The sequence below is a fragment of the Drosophila innubila genome, chromosome X, assembly GCF_004354385.1.
Source record: "Drosophila innubila isolate TH190305 chromosome X, UK_Dinn_1.0, whole genome shotgun sequence".
Classification (NCBI taxonomy): Eukaryota; Metazoa; Arthropoda; class Insecta; order Diptera; family Drosophilidae; genus Drosophila; species Drosophila innubila.
Genome location: NC_047626.1, coordinates 32,698,624 through 32,717,933, shown reverse-complemented (window position 1 = coordinate 32,717,933; position 19,310 = coordinate 32,698,624).

Below are 19,310 nucleotides of genomic sequence, written 5' to 3'. Positions count from 1 at the left end.
TCTCTCGACAATCAAAGATAACACTACAATGATGTTGACATAGTGACATGGAATAAACACTCAGCGACTTTGTTAGCTGTCTTTGATACAGTAGTAGGTGGACAAAAAGGAGAAGAGAAAGAACTCGGACACGTTGGAAGACTGTCGGAGACGCGCGCAAAAAAGGGACGCGTGGAGGCAAATCGCGAATCAGGCCGTGCCCCAATAGAGGCTTCGAGTCATATAATTATAATATGTATGTTACTTATAATAATGCGCTTATCTAAATAAGACAAATATATCCCAGCTTTGAATATATACATATTAAAAATAATATATATTATTTTTTAAGTTTGGGTAAAAAATCTCTTAAGAAATCTCATACCAAGCACAATTTTTGACCAATTGCTCCTATGGAAGCTATAAGATATATAATTCGATTTTGAATATATTTGGTAAAAATGTATGTATGTATACATAAAAACTTGTTACTAGCGAGTTTTGTTGAGATACGTTGAGAAACAAATATGTTTGTCACACAACTCGTTTTTCAACCGATTGTTCCTATGATAGCTATATTATATAGTAGTCCGATTTTGACCAAATTTGGTCAGGGTGTAACAGACCGTTCCAAATATACAACCTGTGAGTTTGGTTAAGACCTGTTTCAAGCTAAAGGTTAAGTGAACCCGATTGTTATTATGCTAGCTATATAATATAGTAGTCCGATTTTGACCAAACTTGGTCAGGGTGTAACAGACCGTTCCAAATATACAACCTGTGAGTTTTCTTAAGATATCTTTAGAAACAAAAAAGTTTTCCATAGAATAACTATATTTTTTCAAACAAATGCCCTGTGGTGACCTTTGACCCGTTTTTGGGTCCGTCAAATGATCTCCGATCGGGCTCAAATTTTGCAAGTGTATTCTAGGGGTAAAAGCTAATATTTTTCAGCCATGCTCTCATTGATATCTCCAACTTTAAAAACTCCATACAAGCTGCGGCGTTGGTTAACTTTTATTTATAATATATTAGTTTGTATAACCGTTACTTAAAACAGGGGTTATGCCCCCTGCTCGCTACGCTCGCCTACCCTCGTCTCGCTTCGCTCGCGGTGATGTATGAAAGGACTACAGTCGAGCCCACTCGACAGTTATAACTCGCTACCCACAGCTTCGCGGCAGTAAGATTTAATGCCCATTAATTCAATAAATAAATACTTAGAAAACTTCAATTCGTACAGAGGCTTAATTTAATTGACACTTTTATCTTTAAAACTGTTAAAATAAAAGTAAATTTAACATACTAACCATCAAACATACATGAATATATCCAAATTTAACAGTTACAGATTAACATAATTTAATGAACAATTGAATTAACGGAAGAAATGTAACATAACATTCATACAACATTAATTATACTATTATAATATTACATTGATGTAACATGTAATATAAAATTATTATAAATTAACATAACATGTACCCCACCCCTTCAGACTGTGCGTACCACGGCGTGCAAAGCGAAACTTATTTGCTTAATAAATTCGTTGTTTATTATCCGATCGCAATAAAATTTTCAGCATATATCATAAAGATAGTAATGCGTGTGCAAAATTTGGAAAATTGGGGGCATCAAATTTCACTAATTTCTAACATAGCAGTCACCGAATTTGATATTAGCTTATCTCTCTCAGGTGATTATATGTCCTCTATATAACATATTTCCTCAAATATCTTCTCTGTTTATTATACATCTTTAATTTATAAGATACAGAAAAATGATTCATAGGTAAAATTTGAAATTTCTATACTTGTTGCTCTAATTTTGAGATAATGTTTGAAAATACCGTATAATGTAAAATGTCAGAAATATTTTCGAACATAATTTTTTGTTCTTATAATAACAGAGAAGGAAATCTTAATAAAATATATTAATTAGATCAATCAACAGTAGTCATATAGCCATGGTCTTCAGTCCCCGTCTTTGAGCCTCTTCTTCTGAGCACACACACACTGAGCACAAAGGCTTTGGAGCAGGTCAAGTTTGTTCCGCTTTTAGATTATAAATGGAAAACCAATACATTTTTCTTTTCGAGTTTATTTGTTGTGTGCTTAGAACGTTTTAAAATTTATATGATTATCACTGCGGACGGCAGTTCGCGTTAGTGACGAAAGCAGCACGAAGGGTGCGAAAGGCGACTAACTATATATACAGCTAAGTTGGAAAATTTGCTACGACTGTCCGATCAGATCGAATTACCGATCGACAGGTTTAGTTCTAACTTACAAAATGGCGTACTAAAACTTTTTAACAACCTGGGTCATGAGTAACGGGGGTGTAAGTGGGAGGAAAATTTTTGATAATTGCAGCTTATGGGGCCGTACTTTTTAAAATTTATTTTAAAAAACCTTATTTACTTAAAATACGCGTCGATTGATACCTCAATCACCCAAATCCGATAGGTTCAAAATAAATAAATTTGAAAATTTTAGTGGACTTCTCAAATGAAAATGAAAAGTCAGTTTGTTTTTGTTTGTCTGTTTGTCTGTTTGCATCCCTAAGAAGCTTAAATGTAATGATTTCCTCAAAAATCTAAAATGTTTGTTCTACGACTTTTCAATTTGTTTCCAGCCAAAACGCTAAATCATTTTAAATAAATATAAAGGTAAATTAAGAGTCTACATATTATTAGAAACTTGTTTTTTTAAGTACTGTATTTATTTTCAAGACTCAGGTAACATTAAGTTAAAGTTCGCTTACATTTTGGCGATTTCTGACAAAACGGCTCTAACGATTTTGTTAAATTAATATTTTAATATGTTGATAATACAATTAAATTCGTTTTTTTGATATACACAAATTTAATTTTGGTTGGTAAATATTACCTGTTAAGTGAATAAATACATTTTCTATCGGTCGAAAATCACGTTTTAGTACGAAAAACTTTTGGTTTTATGAGATATCTCAATAAAATGATACAATATGCATTTAACTTGGTTTTATATATTCTGACCAAAGTTGGTTCAAATCGGACCACTATATCATATAGCTGTCATAGGACCGATCGGGTCAAAATTAGGTTTTAGTATGAAAAACTTTTTTGTTTTGAGAAATCTTAACCAAACTAATACAATATGCATTTAACTTGGTTTTATATATCCAAAAGTTGGTTCAAATCGGACCACTATATCATATAGCTGTCATAGGACCGAGTTATTAAGTCTTAGTATGAAAAACTTTTTTTTACTAGATAGATCGTCAACCAAACTAATAGAATATGCATTTATTTAAGACTTTTATATCTAACAAAGTTGGTTCTAAGAACCAACATATAGCTGTCATAGGACCGATCGTGAAATCAAGTCTTAGTATGAAAACTTTTTTTTTCATAGTAAGTACGAGGTCTCCGACAGTATAGTATGCTCGGCTGTAGCAACGCGAGCAAAGCGAGCAGGGGGCGGGGCCCCCTAGTTTTTCTTTATAATTAAAGAAAAAAAATTTTTTAAATATGAAATACGTTCAACAACTAAATTTTTATATTTTACTATTTGCCTGCATTAAAGATAAAGTTACAATGTCAAAAGCAAAAGCAATTGCAAAAATTTCTGATATCCCACAAAAAAAACCTCTAAACGAGGTAAAAGTCTAGTGACGAAAGCAATTTCTAGACCCAAAATTTCTGATATCCAATTTTGTGACGAACAAAATTCAGTTTAATCTAAAAATTTTAAATAAAAATATAAATTAATATAAAAAAACGAAAATTGGCATTCGGCACTGCGCAAAAAGTTATTTTTATGTACAAAGAAGATCACCCTTTTTACTCACAGTGCACAATGCCAATTTTCGTTTTTTTATATTAATTTATATTTTTATTTAAAATTTTTAGATTAAACTGAATTTTGTCGTCACAAAATTGGATATCAAAGGTCTAAATCTGTTTTACCTCGTTTAGTTTTAATGATTTAACCGTTTTTTACAGAATTTTGTTAAACATTCAAATTGTGAAAAATACCAAATTTTATTATGACCAAAAAAATTGCAATTCAAATCGCAAAAAAGAAAATATATTGACTTAGTCCATCGATCGACTGTTAGTAGGTAATATTATTCTCTTGTGTTTTGTAAAAAAATAAATAGGAAAATTCCACTTGAAGTATTCTTTTAAAGCGAAAAACTGAAAAAATATGGCCGTTCGCATCACAAGGGAATATCGAACGCGAGTTTTAGCGATAACTTTTGCTATTTTCTGCTTCTTAATTTTTTTGTTTTATTGGTAGTCACTAACATAACTATTAAATTTTTGACACGGCCCCTTCCGAACTTGCAAATCGCGAAAGCCGTCTGTTCCTCTGTATAAACAAACGAATCTCAGAGACTTAAATAGATACCGTAACCAAATTTTGCACACAGATTTCCATAGACCCCACGCAGAAAAAAAACCACTTTACCTACAGTTTTTAAGATAATAGTTTTTTTTGCTAATTAACGGTATCTAGAAATATTACCTAATATCCCACTGAATCGCATCAAGATTAGACAAGTAAAACGGCAGTTATGATGATTTAATGTTTTCAAAGTAATACAAGTAATATCTTTAAAGTATTTTTTTTATATATTAAAGTAGTAACGGGTATCCTATGGTCGGGATTTCGACTATAACCTTTGCCACTTGCTATTTATAGGTAGGTTTCTTCAAGCAATATTAAAGTGTACAAGAATGCGTCAGGTTATTGCTGCTGATTGTCCTGTTGATGATGATGATGCGAGCGAGGATGGTAACACAAAAGTTGAGTTCAGACACTCAATCATTTTTACACCCCAGCTGCTACAATAACAGCAAGCATTTGTTGTGTAAAGACACTCACACACAAATAAACACATTCAGCCACATACAAACACACACACACACACACATTAAAGACTGCTGGCAACATACAACAATAGCTACAACAACAAACAGGTGCAATGTACCGTATTTGACTATAAATAAATGTTCATTATTTTTTGCCAGCTGCCGCCAAGCGCTTGGGTTGCCAGCGGGGGAAGGGCCATCCAGCCAGGAGCTTTGAAGGGGTTGATACTGGAAAGGGTTTTTGGAATTTTCTGGACAGCCGCATTTCTGAAACAAAATGGCTGACGTATCGCTAGCAAAAATGTGTATTAAAAGAAAATTCATCGCCAACTTCCGATAAACAAATTATAAATAAACATTCGGAAAAACTAAAGTCGAGCTACTTGACAGTATGACACTGTAATAATCTCTTTAAAAAGTTATTACTCGGTACCCAAAAATGTGTCAAGAGCTATTACATTCGAGATTATTCAAGGTTGCCACTTTTAACACCCTTATCTCTAAGAATTTAAAATTTAAAACCAAATTTGGTAACAATACTCTTAGAATGATGACCTATATCTAGTTTAGTTTAGAACTCGGCCAAGCCCATGCAAGATAAATTTTTAAGCCTACAGCCTTGATATTGCTATGTTGTGCACGCAGATCCTTCCTTCAAATTTTGGCACGTCCCTCGTGTATGCTGAAAATTTCATTGTGATTGAATAATAAACAACGAAGACATGAAGCAAAGTTTTACTAAGCAGCAGGTTAGAGCAAATATAACATATTAATAATTATTTAACCCGAATATTCCCAGCGTTACCATATGGTATAAGCAACAACATATTAACATTAGATTTACTTGAACATGACATTTTAAGAGCAAAAAGAATGTCTTTTTCGGATTCAGCGACCTCAAATTTATTAGTTCTGAAAGTTTCATGAAGAAACTCGAAAAAAAGTTGCTCAGGACAATTCGCTTAGATGTTTTTTTAATTGATAGCTGTTAACTTTCCGTTTCAAATTTAAGACCGTAAAATGAATGATTCACAGATATATATAAATTGTTTCAAAAATATAAAGTTTTAAAATCGGTTATGGTATACTCGAGAAATTATGACATATGTATGCGCACATGTAAAAATAGCTATAAACAAAAAAAAGTAAACTTTAAAAATGAAACAAAAAGTCTCCCATCGAAAAATTAATAATTTTTTTTATCTGGTGCCCAAAAAAATGTTTCAAATAGGTGGGCTTGATTCGTGTAAGAAAAGCTCGATACTTATTTTTGGCATTTTCTATTTCGATATAAAACTCGATTTAAAGTCTGGACTTACATCACTTCCTAAAAGTATGTAGTTAAATATATTTGGTACACCCTATCAGTACCGAATATCTCAAAATGGGGTATCGGCTATAACCTTTCCCGATTGTTTTTCTGACGTTTGTGCAAAAGCCGCACTTTCAAACTCAATCAAAATAAATTAACATTTTTCGATATCTGAAATTTGCATTTAAAGAGCTGATTTTTAGCCTGCACCAAAGACAATGCGTTGACCATAACATTCTTTTGAAAAATTTTCCATCTTATAGAGTATATGTGTAACTTTAAATATAATTATAACAAGAGGAATCCGCCCCCTGCGCCCTTTGTTTGCCTACCCCCGGCTCGCTTTGCTCGCGGTGAGGTGCGGCTACAGTCGAGCACGCTCGACAGTAGGATACCCTGGGCCAAGGTACTCTTTTATACAACTATGGCAGCTATATGATTTATGGATCCCACAAAAAAAACCTCTACACGAGGTGAAAGTCTAGTGACGAAATCAATTTCTAGCCCCAAAACTTCTGATATTCAATTTTGTGACGAACAAAATTCAGTTTAATCTAAAAATATTAAAAAGAATCATAAATTAATAAAAAAAAATTAGCTAAAATTGGCATTCGGCACTGCGCAAAAATTAATTTTTATGTACAAAGAAGCTCACCCTTTTTGCGCACAATGCCAATTTTATTTTATTAATTTATATTTTTATTTAATATTTTTGGATTAAGCTCAATTTTGTTCGTCACAAAATTGGAAATCAGAAATTTTTTTTGTTTTTTTTGTGGGATTAATTTTAAGCTCGTACTGTATAAAAAATTACTGCATACTTTTAGGCGCATGCTATGATTAAAAAACAAAATAGCAGTTTTTTTATCCAATGTGTATGCAAATAAGTAAGATAAAACGTGTAGATAAGAAGAAAGGGAAACGAAAATCACCATGGAGTAAGTTTTATCTTCAAATCGGTGGGTGTGATGAATGCTTGCGATTTGCTGGGCACCTAATTTAATTTTATGATATATCATTTTTCATCAAATAAAGTGTATTTAAGAAATGAAAGCTTTAAATCAGTTTTTGGTTTGATAACCTCAAAAATAAAATAATTCGTGCAAGTCGACATATGGCAGCTATATGTAATAGTGGCCCAAATCATTTGAAACTTGGTAGATCAAAATATGTACATATGTACACAAACCAAATTTGAAGTGAAGAGATTTAAATTTAGAGTTTATGCCAAAATAAATGGAGAAAATAACAGTGCATCGGCAACAACTGAAACATCGACGTCGCGACTTGTCGGCAGCACTCGGCGGTCATTGTTCCAATTTCTAACGTTTTTTGTTTTGTTGTTCAACTCTGGCTCTTTTGCTCCATGGAAGTATGCTTGTGTAATGTTTGTACATACATATGTATATGCGATGAAAATTTTTTTTAGTGTTGTTGTTAATTTGTTTGGGAGTGACGCGCAATTTTTAAACATACATACATACACACAAATATGCGCTTAAGAGAAATGTGTATGTGTATACATATATTAATAAGGAAAATAAAATTAGTAAGAAAGCGTTAGTCGAGGGTGGTCGACTACTAGATACCATGATCCAGTTCGTTAGACACTTAGATACTTTTCATGTGTACCTATATCGACTCGGCTATTAATGCTGATCAAGAATTAACATTATGTCTTATTATGTTATTACATTATTACGTCTTTGTTGCTTTAATATACCCTCGAACCGGGAATAAAAACAAGTTAAAACGCTACAGGCGAGTGTGCTTGACTGGCAGATATCCGGTTATTATGTCCTCCCAGCAACAATTTTATTTAATCGCAACAAATAAAACAAATGACACAAAAATAAATAGAACACAGAAGCTCGGACACGTGTTAACTGTACAGAGCTGTTGTTGTATATAAAGAAAACACTTTATTTTGTTTAATTTTTCCTTTTCAAATTTGCATATTTGTCGACAAATAAAACAAGCCAACAATAAAAATGTTATATATTAAATTAGACAGCTAAAAAAAAAAAAAAACAAATTATAATGAACGTCAGCTGAGCTCAAGCTCACATACTTACTCACTATATAATACCTAACGTTTCTTTTACGTAATCAATTTTTATAAATTACATATATGTTTTTTATCCGAACTATAGCACACATCATCTATGCTAAATTTCACTTTCTAACAGGCAAAATCGAAATAGACATTCAATCAATAAGGAGTGGTGATATCATAACATGTAGAGTGTTTTTTTAGAGGTTGGTTCTTCGAGTAGAGATAAAGCTGACATTTTTTGTTAAATCTGGCAGCTCTTATGTCATTTACGTTCAGTTTGGTGTTCTATTTTATCATGAACAGGTTGACAAAAGAGCAACGCTTGCAAATTGTGCAAATTTATTTCGAAAATAATGGTTCAGTTCGTGAAGTTTACCGCAAGCTCCGTCCATTTTATGGTCGACATAATCGTCCATCAGAGCAATTAATTCGGTTAACCATGGATCGTTTTCGCACTGCGTTTACTCTATGTGATAATACGCATCCGCCGAGACGTCGAACAGTGCGCACCGAAGAAACAATTGCCGCTGTAGAGCAAAGATTTGAAGAGGACCTGAATAAATCGATTCGCCACCGTGCACAGCAATTGGAGCTTTGCCCATCAACTTTATGGAAGATTTTGCGAAAAGATGTTGGCTTACGACCTTACAAGATCCAGCTTATTCAAGAATTAATAGACTAGACCGTCTACCAACGGTCTCCAGTTTTTCGTATTTAAAGAAAAATTCTAGTTGCATTTTTGTATTTGTTTTTTTTTACAAAACATAAGAGAATAGTATTACCTACTAGCAGTCCAATTCACATATTTTTTTGGCGATTGAAATTGCAATTTATTTGGTCATAATTGAATTCCATTTCCACAATTTCAATTTTTAACAAGATTCTGTAAAATATCGGTTCATCGAAAAATTAGTCCACTAAGTCCACGAAGTCCACTTAAATATTAAAATTTATTTATCTTTCGACTCGTATTTTTAAAAAATAAAGAACTACCTAAAGGCCCCAACAGCTCCATTTGCTGCAATCATTCAAATTTCTCCCCTCCCACTTACACCCCCGTATCTCATGACCCAGGTGAGTTAGAAAAAGTTTTAGTATGCCATTTTGTAAGTTAGGACTAAACCTTTGATCGGTATATAACTCGATCTGATCGGACAATCGTAGCAAATTTTCCAAATTAGCTGTATATATTGCTAGTCGCCTTTCGCACCATTCGTGCTGCTTTCGTCACTAACGCGAACTGCCGTCCGCAGTGATTTTTATATATCTTCCAACTTAATCGCAGCCCCCTACTCGCTTCGCTCGCGGTAAGGTGCGGCTACAGTCGAGCACGCTCAACTGTAGGATACCCTGTGCCCAGTCTCTTTATGAAAACACCTTTGAACTAATAAATCACTCAGTATTATATTAAACGTAGTTTAAATTTATTTGAAATTAATAAATCGCAAATCGTAATCGCTCGGAATCGATGTAGAGTGTGTCAAGAGTAGCCACAAACTACAACTTTGCTCAGCCTGCAATCTGGCAGCAATCATTTTCCTCTCTCACTCTCTTCCTCACGCAACAAATTCAAGCCTGCCAGAGGCAGACAATGTGTAATTTTTTAAAATTTTTTAAGCTGAGAATGTTAAGCTTTTTTTTTACAATGATAATAAGCAGATATTGTATTATATGTGTGAGTTATAAGAAATATTAATAATTAAAATTATTATTTTGCAGCTTTCGGTGCTCGGCAATAGTGCGAAAGTAGTGCTGCAAAATGATTGCTTTTCCTCTCATGCAATTTCATGCATAGCAATCAGCTTCTGCCCGACTATATTGAAAATTGTGACGTCATATGGAATTTTGCCATGCAAAAATAAATAATTATATATTAACACAATCAAACTTTAATCTAATTGTATGTTTGTATCCCACAAAAAAACCTCTACACGAGGGAAAAGTCTAGTGACGAAAGCAATTTCTAGCCCCAAAATTTCTAATATCCAACTTTGTGACGAACAAAATTCAGTTTAATCTAAAAATTTTAAACAAAAATATAAATTAATAAAAAAAAACGAAAATTGGATTTCGGCACTGCGCAAAAAGTAAATTTTATGTATGAAAAAGCTCACCCTTTTTGCACACAGAGCACAATGCCAAATTTCTTTTTTTTTATTATTAATTTATATTTTTATTTAAAATTGTTATATTAAACTGAATTTTGTTCGTCACAAAATTGGATGTCAGAAATTTTGGGGATAGAGATTGCTTTCGTCACTAGACTTTTAGACTCTAGATTTGGGGCCAAAAACGACGAAAAGAAAAAATTTTTTTTTCTATAATGAGATTTTTGTTTTGTTTAGAATTTTTTAAAATTTGGCTTATTTTTTAATACTTTTTTTCATAGGTGCGCCGATCCGATTGCTGCGATTTTATAGGATAATAGATAATAGCAACTTGCAACTCTAATACCCACAAAAACGTATTATCTTAAATACTATGGGTGTGGTGGTTTTTCGCGATTTGCGAGGGCGGAGGGGAGCGTGATAAAAATGATAAACTGATAAACTGGACCTGCGTGGTGTGTAGAGAAATCTGCGAGCCAAATTTGGTTATTCTATCTCTTTTAGACTCTGAGATCCTTTTGCTTAAAGAAATTACTTTGAAAACATTAAATCGCCATAACTGCAGTTCTACTTGTCAGATCTTGATGCAATTCAGTGGGATAATAGATAATACTGATAGATAACGTTTATTTTCACAAAAAACGTATTATCATAAAAACTGTGGGTGTGGTGGTTTTTCGCGATTTTCGAGGGCGGAGGGGGGCGTGGCTTAAATTTGAAACAAACTTGATCTGCGTAAGGTATATAGAAATCTGTCTGTCAAATTTGGTTACGCTATCTCTTATAGTCTCTGAGATCCCTTTGTTCAAACAGACGAGCAAAAGGTTTTTCGTTATTTGCGGGGGCGGAGGGGGGCGTAGCTTCAAATATCAAACAAACTTGAGCTGCGTGGGGTGTAAAGAAGTCTGTGAGTGAAAGTTTGGTATCTCTATATCTTATAGTCTCTGAGATCATTTTGTTCATACGGACGGACGGACGGACAGACGGACAGACACACATGGCTATATCGACTCGGCTATTGATGCTGATCAAGAAAATATATACTTTATAGTGTCGGAGATGCCTCCTTCTCCCTGTTACATACATTCCAACGAACACAATATACCCTTTTACTTATTTTTTAAGTAACGGGTATAAAAAGTTTTTTATAGAAATGGGGCCCCAAACGACGAAAAACATTTTTTTTTTTTCTATGGCATAGTTTTTATACGCTGAGCCTATTAAAAATGGGCAAAAAAGGTAAAATGTGTTTGGCAGAATGTATGTAACAGGCAGAAGAGGGCGTGACAGACCCGCTAAAGTATATATTGATCAGGATCTACAGCCGAGTCGAGCCATGTCCGTCTGTCTGTCCGTCCGTCCGTCTGTTTGAGCGTTCCTGGCTACCATAGGCAGATCATCATATAGCAGCCATAGGAACGATACATCGAAAAGAAGCTTTAGTATGAAAAAGTTTTTTGTTTGTTGAGATATCAGATCCAAACTGATAGAATATGCATCTGAGCGGATATTATACATCCTGACAAAATCAGTCCACTACATCATATAGCTGCTATAGAGATGCTCAATCGAAAAATAAGTCTTAGTATGAAAAAGTTTTTTGTTTGTTGAGATATCAGAACCAAACTAATAGAACATGCATTTAAGTTAGTTGTATACATCCTGACCGAAGTTGGTTCATATCGGACCTATATATCGTATAGCTGTCATAGGACCAATCGGGCGAAAGTCACGTTATTTCCAGTAACTTGCCATCCTTTACCCTGATATTTATCCGTCCTTGCTAAAAATCTCTTGTTTCTGTAGCAGACAGACAGAAACGGAGGCAAAGAAGAGGGACAGAGATGCAATACAAAAAGCACCGCGCTTGGATAACTGTTTAATATGCACAAAGTTGGCGAGTGCGGCAGCTCTTCAGATATTTGGTTGTTTTATCCTTCCGTTCCAACCAATGTTAAAAATCCCTGGGTGGCCGCAGGCACCTTTCTGGGTATTACAGGACTAGGACCAATTTTGTACTGGGGGCAAAGGCAAACGCAAAGGAAAGGGCTGGGACTGAGATTGGGACTGAATTTGATGCTGAATATGACTGCTGTTTTTGGCCTAATTGGCTGCCACTGAGCAGCACCGAGCTGAACAAGTAAGTCTACTGGAGTTTTTTCTCACATTAAAGACTATTTGCTCACGCTACAACTTTCCATGTTTAACATATTAATAAGCATGCTTTCTTTCTTGAAAACGGCCCCAATAAATTAAAGTGCAAGTCTCCCAGATGACTTTGTTAAGCACAACCTATATTTCGGCTATTAACTTGAAAGGTCTTTAATGTTTTCTACAAATATAGCTGCAAATACATACAGTATTTAAAAACAAGGGGACTTCGCCTTCTGCTTGCCTCGCTCGCGGTGAGGTGCGGCTACAGTCGATCACGCTCGACAATAGGATACCCTGAGCCCAGGTACTCTTTTATCCCACAAAAAAAACCTCTACACGAGGTAAAAGTCTAGTGAAGAAAGGAATTCCTAGCCCAAAATTTCTGATATCCAATTTTGTGACGAACAAAATTCAGTTAAATACAAAAATTTTAAATAAAAATATCAAAAAAAAAACGCTATTTGATATAGTGGTCCGATTTGAACCAACTTTGGTCAGGATATATAAAACCAAGTTAATTGCATATTGTATCAGTTTGGTTGAGATGTCTCATAAAACCAAAAAGTTTTTCGTACTAAAACGTGATTTTCGACCGATAGAAAAATGTATATATTCAGTTAACAGGTAATATCTTCCAAACCCCTCAAAAAAATGTATGTTTCATTAACCAAAAAACGCAAAAGTACTACAACATACTCAAATTTAATAAAAATCGTTAGAGCCGTTTTGTCAGAAATCGCAAAAATGGAAGCTAAAAAACTTTATTCCACCTGTAAAATGTTACCTGAGGACTTAAGAAAAAAAGTTTAAAGGTACGCCTAAAAGCCCTCAAGCACATCTTTTCAATGATATATAGAACATATGTGAAATTGCTGAGGTTTAAATTTTACCGGGATCTAGCGTTTTCCCGCTAAACTAGCGTTTTTTTTTTTCAAAAAGTCGTAGAACAAACATTTCTAGATTTTTGAAATGGAATAGATCCCTATCACTACATCTAAGCTTTTTTAGCGCTTTGAAACAAACAGACAAACAAAAAAACTGACTTTTCATTTCATTTTGAGAAGTCCACTAAAAATTTCAAATTTATTTATCTTTTGAACCAGTTATCAGATTTGGGTGATCGAGGTATCAATCGACGCGTATTTATTTATTTATTTAAAATTTTAAAAAATAAAAAATTTTACCAAAAAGTCCCAATAGCCCAATTAGCTGAAATTATTGAAATTTTTCCCCTCCCACTTACATCCCCGTATCTAATGACCCAGGTGAGCTAGAAGAAGTTTTAGTATGCCATTTTGTAAGTTAGGACTAAACCTTTCGATCGGCATATAACTTGATCGGACAATCATAGCAAATTTTCCAAATTAGCTTTATATATTGCTAGTCGCCTTTCCCACCCTTCGTGCTGCTTTCGTCACTAGCGCGAACTGCCGTCCGCAGTGATAAAAGTTGATTTTAGACCAATTGTTCCTTTGGCAGCTATATTATATAGAGTTCCGTTATGAATCAACTTAGGTCAGGATGAATAAAAATAACTAAAGTGCATATTCTATCAGTTTGGCTCTGATATCCCAACAAACAAAAAACTTTTTCATACTAAGACTTAATTTTCGATTGAACGTCTCTTTTGCAGCTATATGATATAGTGGACCGATTTTAACCAAATTTGGTCAGGATGTATAATAACAGCCCAGATGCATATTCTATCAGTTTGGTTCTGATATCTTAACAAACAAAACAATTTTCCATACTAATACTTCATTTTCGATGTATCGTTCCTATGGCAGCTAAATGATACAATTAACCGATCTTAACCAAATTTAGTCAGGATGTATAATACCAGCCCACATGCCCAGGTACTCTTTTATAAAAGCTGATTTCAGACCAATTGTTCCTATGGCAGATATACGATATAGTCAGCCGATTTGAACGATCCTCGGCCAGGATGGAAAGAGCCATGTTAAACGCATATTCTATCAGTTTGATTAAGATATCTAAAAAACAAACAACTTTTTCAAACTAAGGCTTAAATTTCCATTGATCTCTCTATTGCAGCTATATGATATAGCTAACCGATTTTAACCAAGTGGTCAGGATGTTTAATACCAGCCCAGATGCATTTTCTATCAGTTTGGTTCTGATATCTCAGCAAACAAAAAACTTTTTCATACAAAAGCTTAATTTTCGATGTATCGTTCCTATGGCAGCTATATGATATAGTGGTCTGATCCAAAAATAAAAACAAATTCGATCTGCCAATGGTATCCAGAAACCTATATACCAAGTTTGAAGTCTCTAGCACTTATGGTTTTTGAGATCGACGCGTTCAAAGAGACGGACGGACCGACAGACGGACATGGCTCAATCGACTCGTCTGTTGATCCTGATCAAGAAGATATATACTTTGGGGGCTCTGCCACCAACATCAATCACCAATCGAATATTTCTTACATATCGTATCGATAATAAATTTTGTTTTAAAAAAAATATCAAAATGATTTTTAATATATCTATTTAAAATATTGATATATTTGATATTTTTATTATTTCCTGCTCTTCCTACTTTGCCTAACAAGAAGAAATCTCACGATTTATGGATTATATATCAATGCGAACGGCAGTTTTCGCTAGTGACGAAAGCAGCACGAAGGGTGCGAAAGGCGACTAGCAATATATACAGTTAAGTTGTAAAATTTGCTATGATTGTCCGATGAGATCAAGTTATATATCGATGGAAAGGATTAGTCCTAACAAAATGGCATACTAAAACTTTTACTTACCAACCTGGGTCATGAGATACGGGGGTGTAAGTGGGAGGGAAAAATTTAAATGATTGCAGCTAATGGGGCTGTTGGGGCCTTTTAGTAAAATTTTTTGTTTTTTAAAAATTCTAAATAAATAAATAAATACGCGTCGATTGATACCTCGATCACCCAAATCCGATAACTGGTTCAAAAGATAAATAAATTTGAAATTTTTAGTAGACTTCTCAAAATGAAATGAAAAGTCAGTTTTTTTGTTTGTCTGTTTGTATCAAAGCGCTAAAGAAGCTTAGATGTAGTGATGGGGATCTATTCCATTTAAAAATCAAGAAATGTTTGTTCTACGACTTTAAAAAAAAAAACGCTAGTTTAGCGGGAAAACGCTTAATCCCGCTTAAATTGAAACCTCATCAGATTCGAAACGATGGAAGCTACAGATATGTTCTATATATCATTGGAAAGGTGTGTTTAAGAGCAGGTAACATTTTACCGGTGAAATAAAGTTTTTTAGTTTCCATTTTGGCGATTTTCGACAAAACGGCTCTAACGATATTAAATTTGAGTATGTTGTAGTACGTAAGTTATTGCGTTTTTTGGTATATGAAACATAAATTTTGGCAGAGGGGCTTGGAAGATGTTTCCAGTTAACTGAATATATACATTTTTGTATCGGTTTTATACATCCTGGCCGAAGTTGGATCATGTCGGACCACTATATTATATAGCTGTCATAGGGCCAATCAGGCGAAAATCAAGTTTTACTGTGAAGAACTTTTTTTTTTATAAGAAATCTTAACCAAACTAATACAATATGCATTTAACATGGTTTTATATATCTTGACCAAAGTTGGTTCAAATCGGACCACTATATCATATAGCTGTCATAGGACCGATCGGTCCAATATAAAGTTTTAGCATGAAAAACTTTTTTGTTTTACGAGATATCGTAACCAAACTAATAGAATATGCATTTAAGTGAGACCATTAGATTCTGACCAAAGTTGGTTCTAATCGAGCCTCTATATCATACAGCTGTAATAGGACCGATCGGGCGAAATTCAAGTCTTAGTACGAAAAACTTTTTTTTTTCATAGTAAGTACGGGGTTTCCGACAGTAGAGTATTCTCGACTGTAGCAAAGGGAGCGAAGCGATCAGGGGCGCAGCCCCCTAGTTTTCTTTATAATTTAAGAAAAAATGTTTTTTTAATTATGAAAGAAATTCAACAAATAAATTTATGTATTTTACTATATGCCTGCAATATTGATAAAGTTACAATGTCAAAAACAATGGCATTGCGCAAAAAGTAATTTTTATGTACAAAGAAGCTCACTCTTTGTGTGCACAATGCCAGTTTTCGTTTTTTTTTTAAATTAATTTATATTTTTATTTAAAATTTTTATATTAAACTTTATTTTGTTCGTCACAAAATGAGATATCAGAAATTTTGGGCTAGAAATTGTTTTCGTAACTAGACTTTTACCTCGTGTGGAGGTTTTTTATGTGGGATATTAAGCACACAGAACATTGTTTATTTCTTTGATTTTAATATGTAATCAGATACATTGCTTATAACTTAGATTTTAGTATATAACCATGTTTATAGAGCAGCTAAACCTGATTTTAACTTAAATCTTAAGTTCTTACAACACATGTTTTTAAGTAATTATACGTGCGACTTTATTATGTTATTATTGTGTGGTAATTAAATATTTAGCATTTCGTTGCATTTTTAATGGCACTTAGTAGTTGTATATACAACCATACAGCGCCGTTGCGACGAAAAGTTGCTCCTGGGGCAAAGATTTTGTCGGCGCCCCCTCCACCCCCTTCACCCACTACAATTTCTTTTTAGCAATACATTTTTTAAGCAAATAAACAAAACAAAGATAATTCCTTTAAAAACATATTAAATTGACAACTCCAGTGTCAAAAATGTTTTCTAAAATCAATTAAATGTTACTACAATAAATACTTATAACATGATAATTAGCTCGTTACATGCTGTTAGATGCTGAGTCGTTGCCATTTTATCCGCATATTGTCTGAATTTAACAATAACATACTGAATTCATACTTTTAAAATACATGATAAAATTAAGAATTTTAAACTTTAATTTTATAATGGTTTGTTATTTCTAAAATTGTAAAATTGATTTAAGGTCCCCCAAATTAAGGTATTAATTGTTAGCTTTTATGAAAGCAAAATCATAAATTACTTTACCCATGTTTGGAGATATTCTATTGATAGCAAACGGAGACTGCTAAGTTATCTTGTCCAATTGATGATCGTAAGTGGTTCAAATTTATTTGTAGCTTGCTAAATAAACGATGTACTTATGCCGATGTGATGTGAAGGATGTGATGTGAATCGATGTCAAATTCATTGTATGCTTTTCAAGTTCACTGTCCAATTTGGATTTAGTGTTAAAGTCCTGTTTAATAATTCAAATCATCAGAAACAATAAAAAGTGCCTCAAATCTCAATTTGAGTTGCTAAATGATGGGGTCGATTGATTCTAAAAATGGAATTCGACATGTAGCAGTTTCTGGTATGTTTTTGCTATCATCGGCAGCCACATATTAAAATTGTTTTCGCACTTTTCGTTGTCTGATTTATTTAATTTCAGGCTCAACCCTTCAAATTTTTCTCAAGTTCAAAATCTTTTTGAAATATCGGCGCCCGTAATATCTTAGCGCCCAGTGCAGTTGCCCCCCTTGCCCCCCCTCGAAACGGCGCTGCAACCATACGGTCTTGTAGTACATTTCTAAAGCGATAAGTGTTTATACGTTTAAAAAGCGAGCTTCGCTGAATCCCTGTTAACGTTACATCGCATTAAAAAAGTTTTTACAAAGGCGGTTTAAGGCAACTCGCTTTTAATTAAAGCAACTTAATGCACTGTATAAACATGGTATATTTAATAAGATACATTGTTTATTACTTAGAATTAGTATGTAATGAGATACTAAATTTTTCTTATATTCGATATAAATATGTTATATAACTAAGCGAATTTAATTATATAATATTAAAAAAGAACGAACTTTTAGTTCCAATACTCTGATTTCACGGACTTTAAAAATACGCTTTGCGTTGTGTGGAGATCTGTCTTTCGTCGTCGAGAGTCACAGATGACACATTTCATACCGGACGCTAGCCGCCCTGAAGGCACTGAGGCGATTTTATAAAGTCTCTACATGGCGAACTCCAGAATTGCAAGGAATCACTTTTCCATGAAGTAGCTGGCCAGCTGGGATATAACTTCAGATCACTATTTTCGGGGTCGTTTTCGCTCGCTACCCAGACTACAGAGTGACCAACGGAAAAATATCCCAAAAAAATATCGCATATTCGATATTTGGATAAAAAAAAATATTACGATATAAATATATCAGTTTTTGAAAAAAATATCGATTTAATTATATTTCGATTTATTATTAACAACCTTACTTTTTTGCCCATTTTCAATGAACACCGCCCATTATCTTAAAACCGGTGGGTGTACTGGTTTTTCGCGAGTTGCGTAGCGAAAGGGTGCGTGGCAAAAATTCAGTATGCCAAATTGAGTGACTCCAGCTGATCAAGAATTTATATACTTTATAGGGTCGAAGATGCCTCCTTAACACCGTTACATTTCAACAAACACAATATACCCTATCACTAATTTTATAAGTAAATATTATAAGAATATGTATAATGATGTAAAATTTATTTATATTTTTGATTGGAGCAGCATTTATTATACAAAATGTCCCGTATGTAAATTAGGTTCACGGCTATTGTAAGAAAACTATCAAATATTTTAGCAGCCCAACAATTATTTTTAAATTCTCTTTACTGTACATACTGTCTGTATGTATTTGCAGTTATATGTTTAGAAAACATTAAAGACTCTTCAAGTAAATAGCGGCAGAATATTTTGTACTTGACAAAATCAGCCGGGAGAGTTGCACTTTAATTTATTGGGGCCGTTTTCAAGCGAGAAAGCATTCTTAATAATATGTTTAACATGGAAAATTGTTGTGTAAGCAAATAGTCTTTAATGTGAAAAAAAAATCCAGTAGGCTAACTTGTTCAGC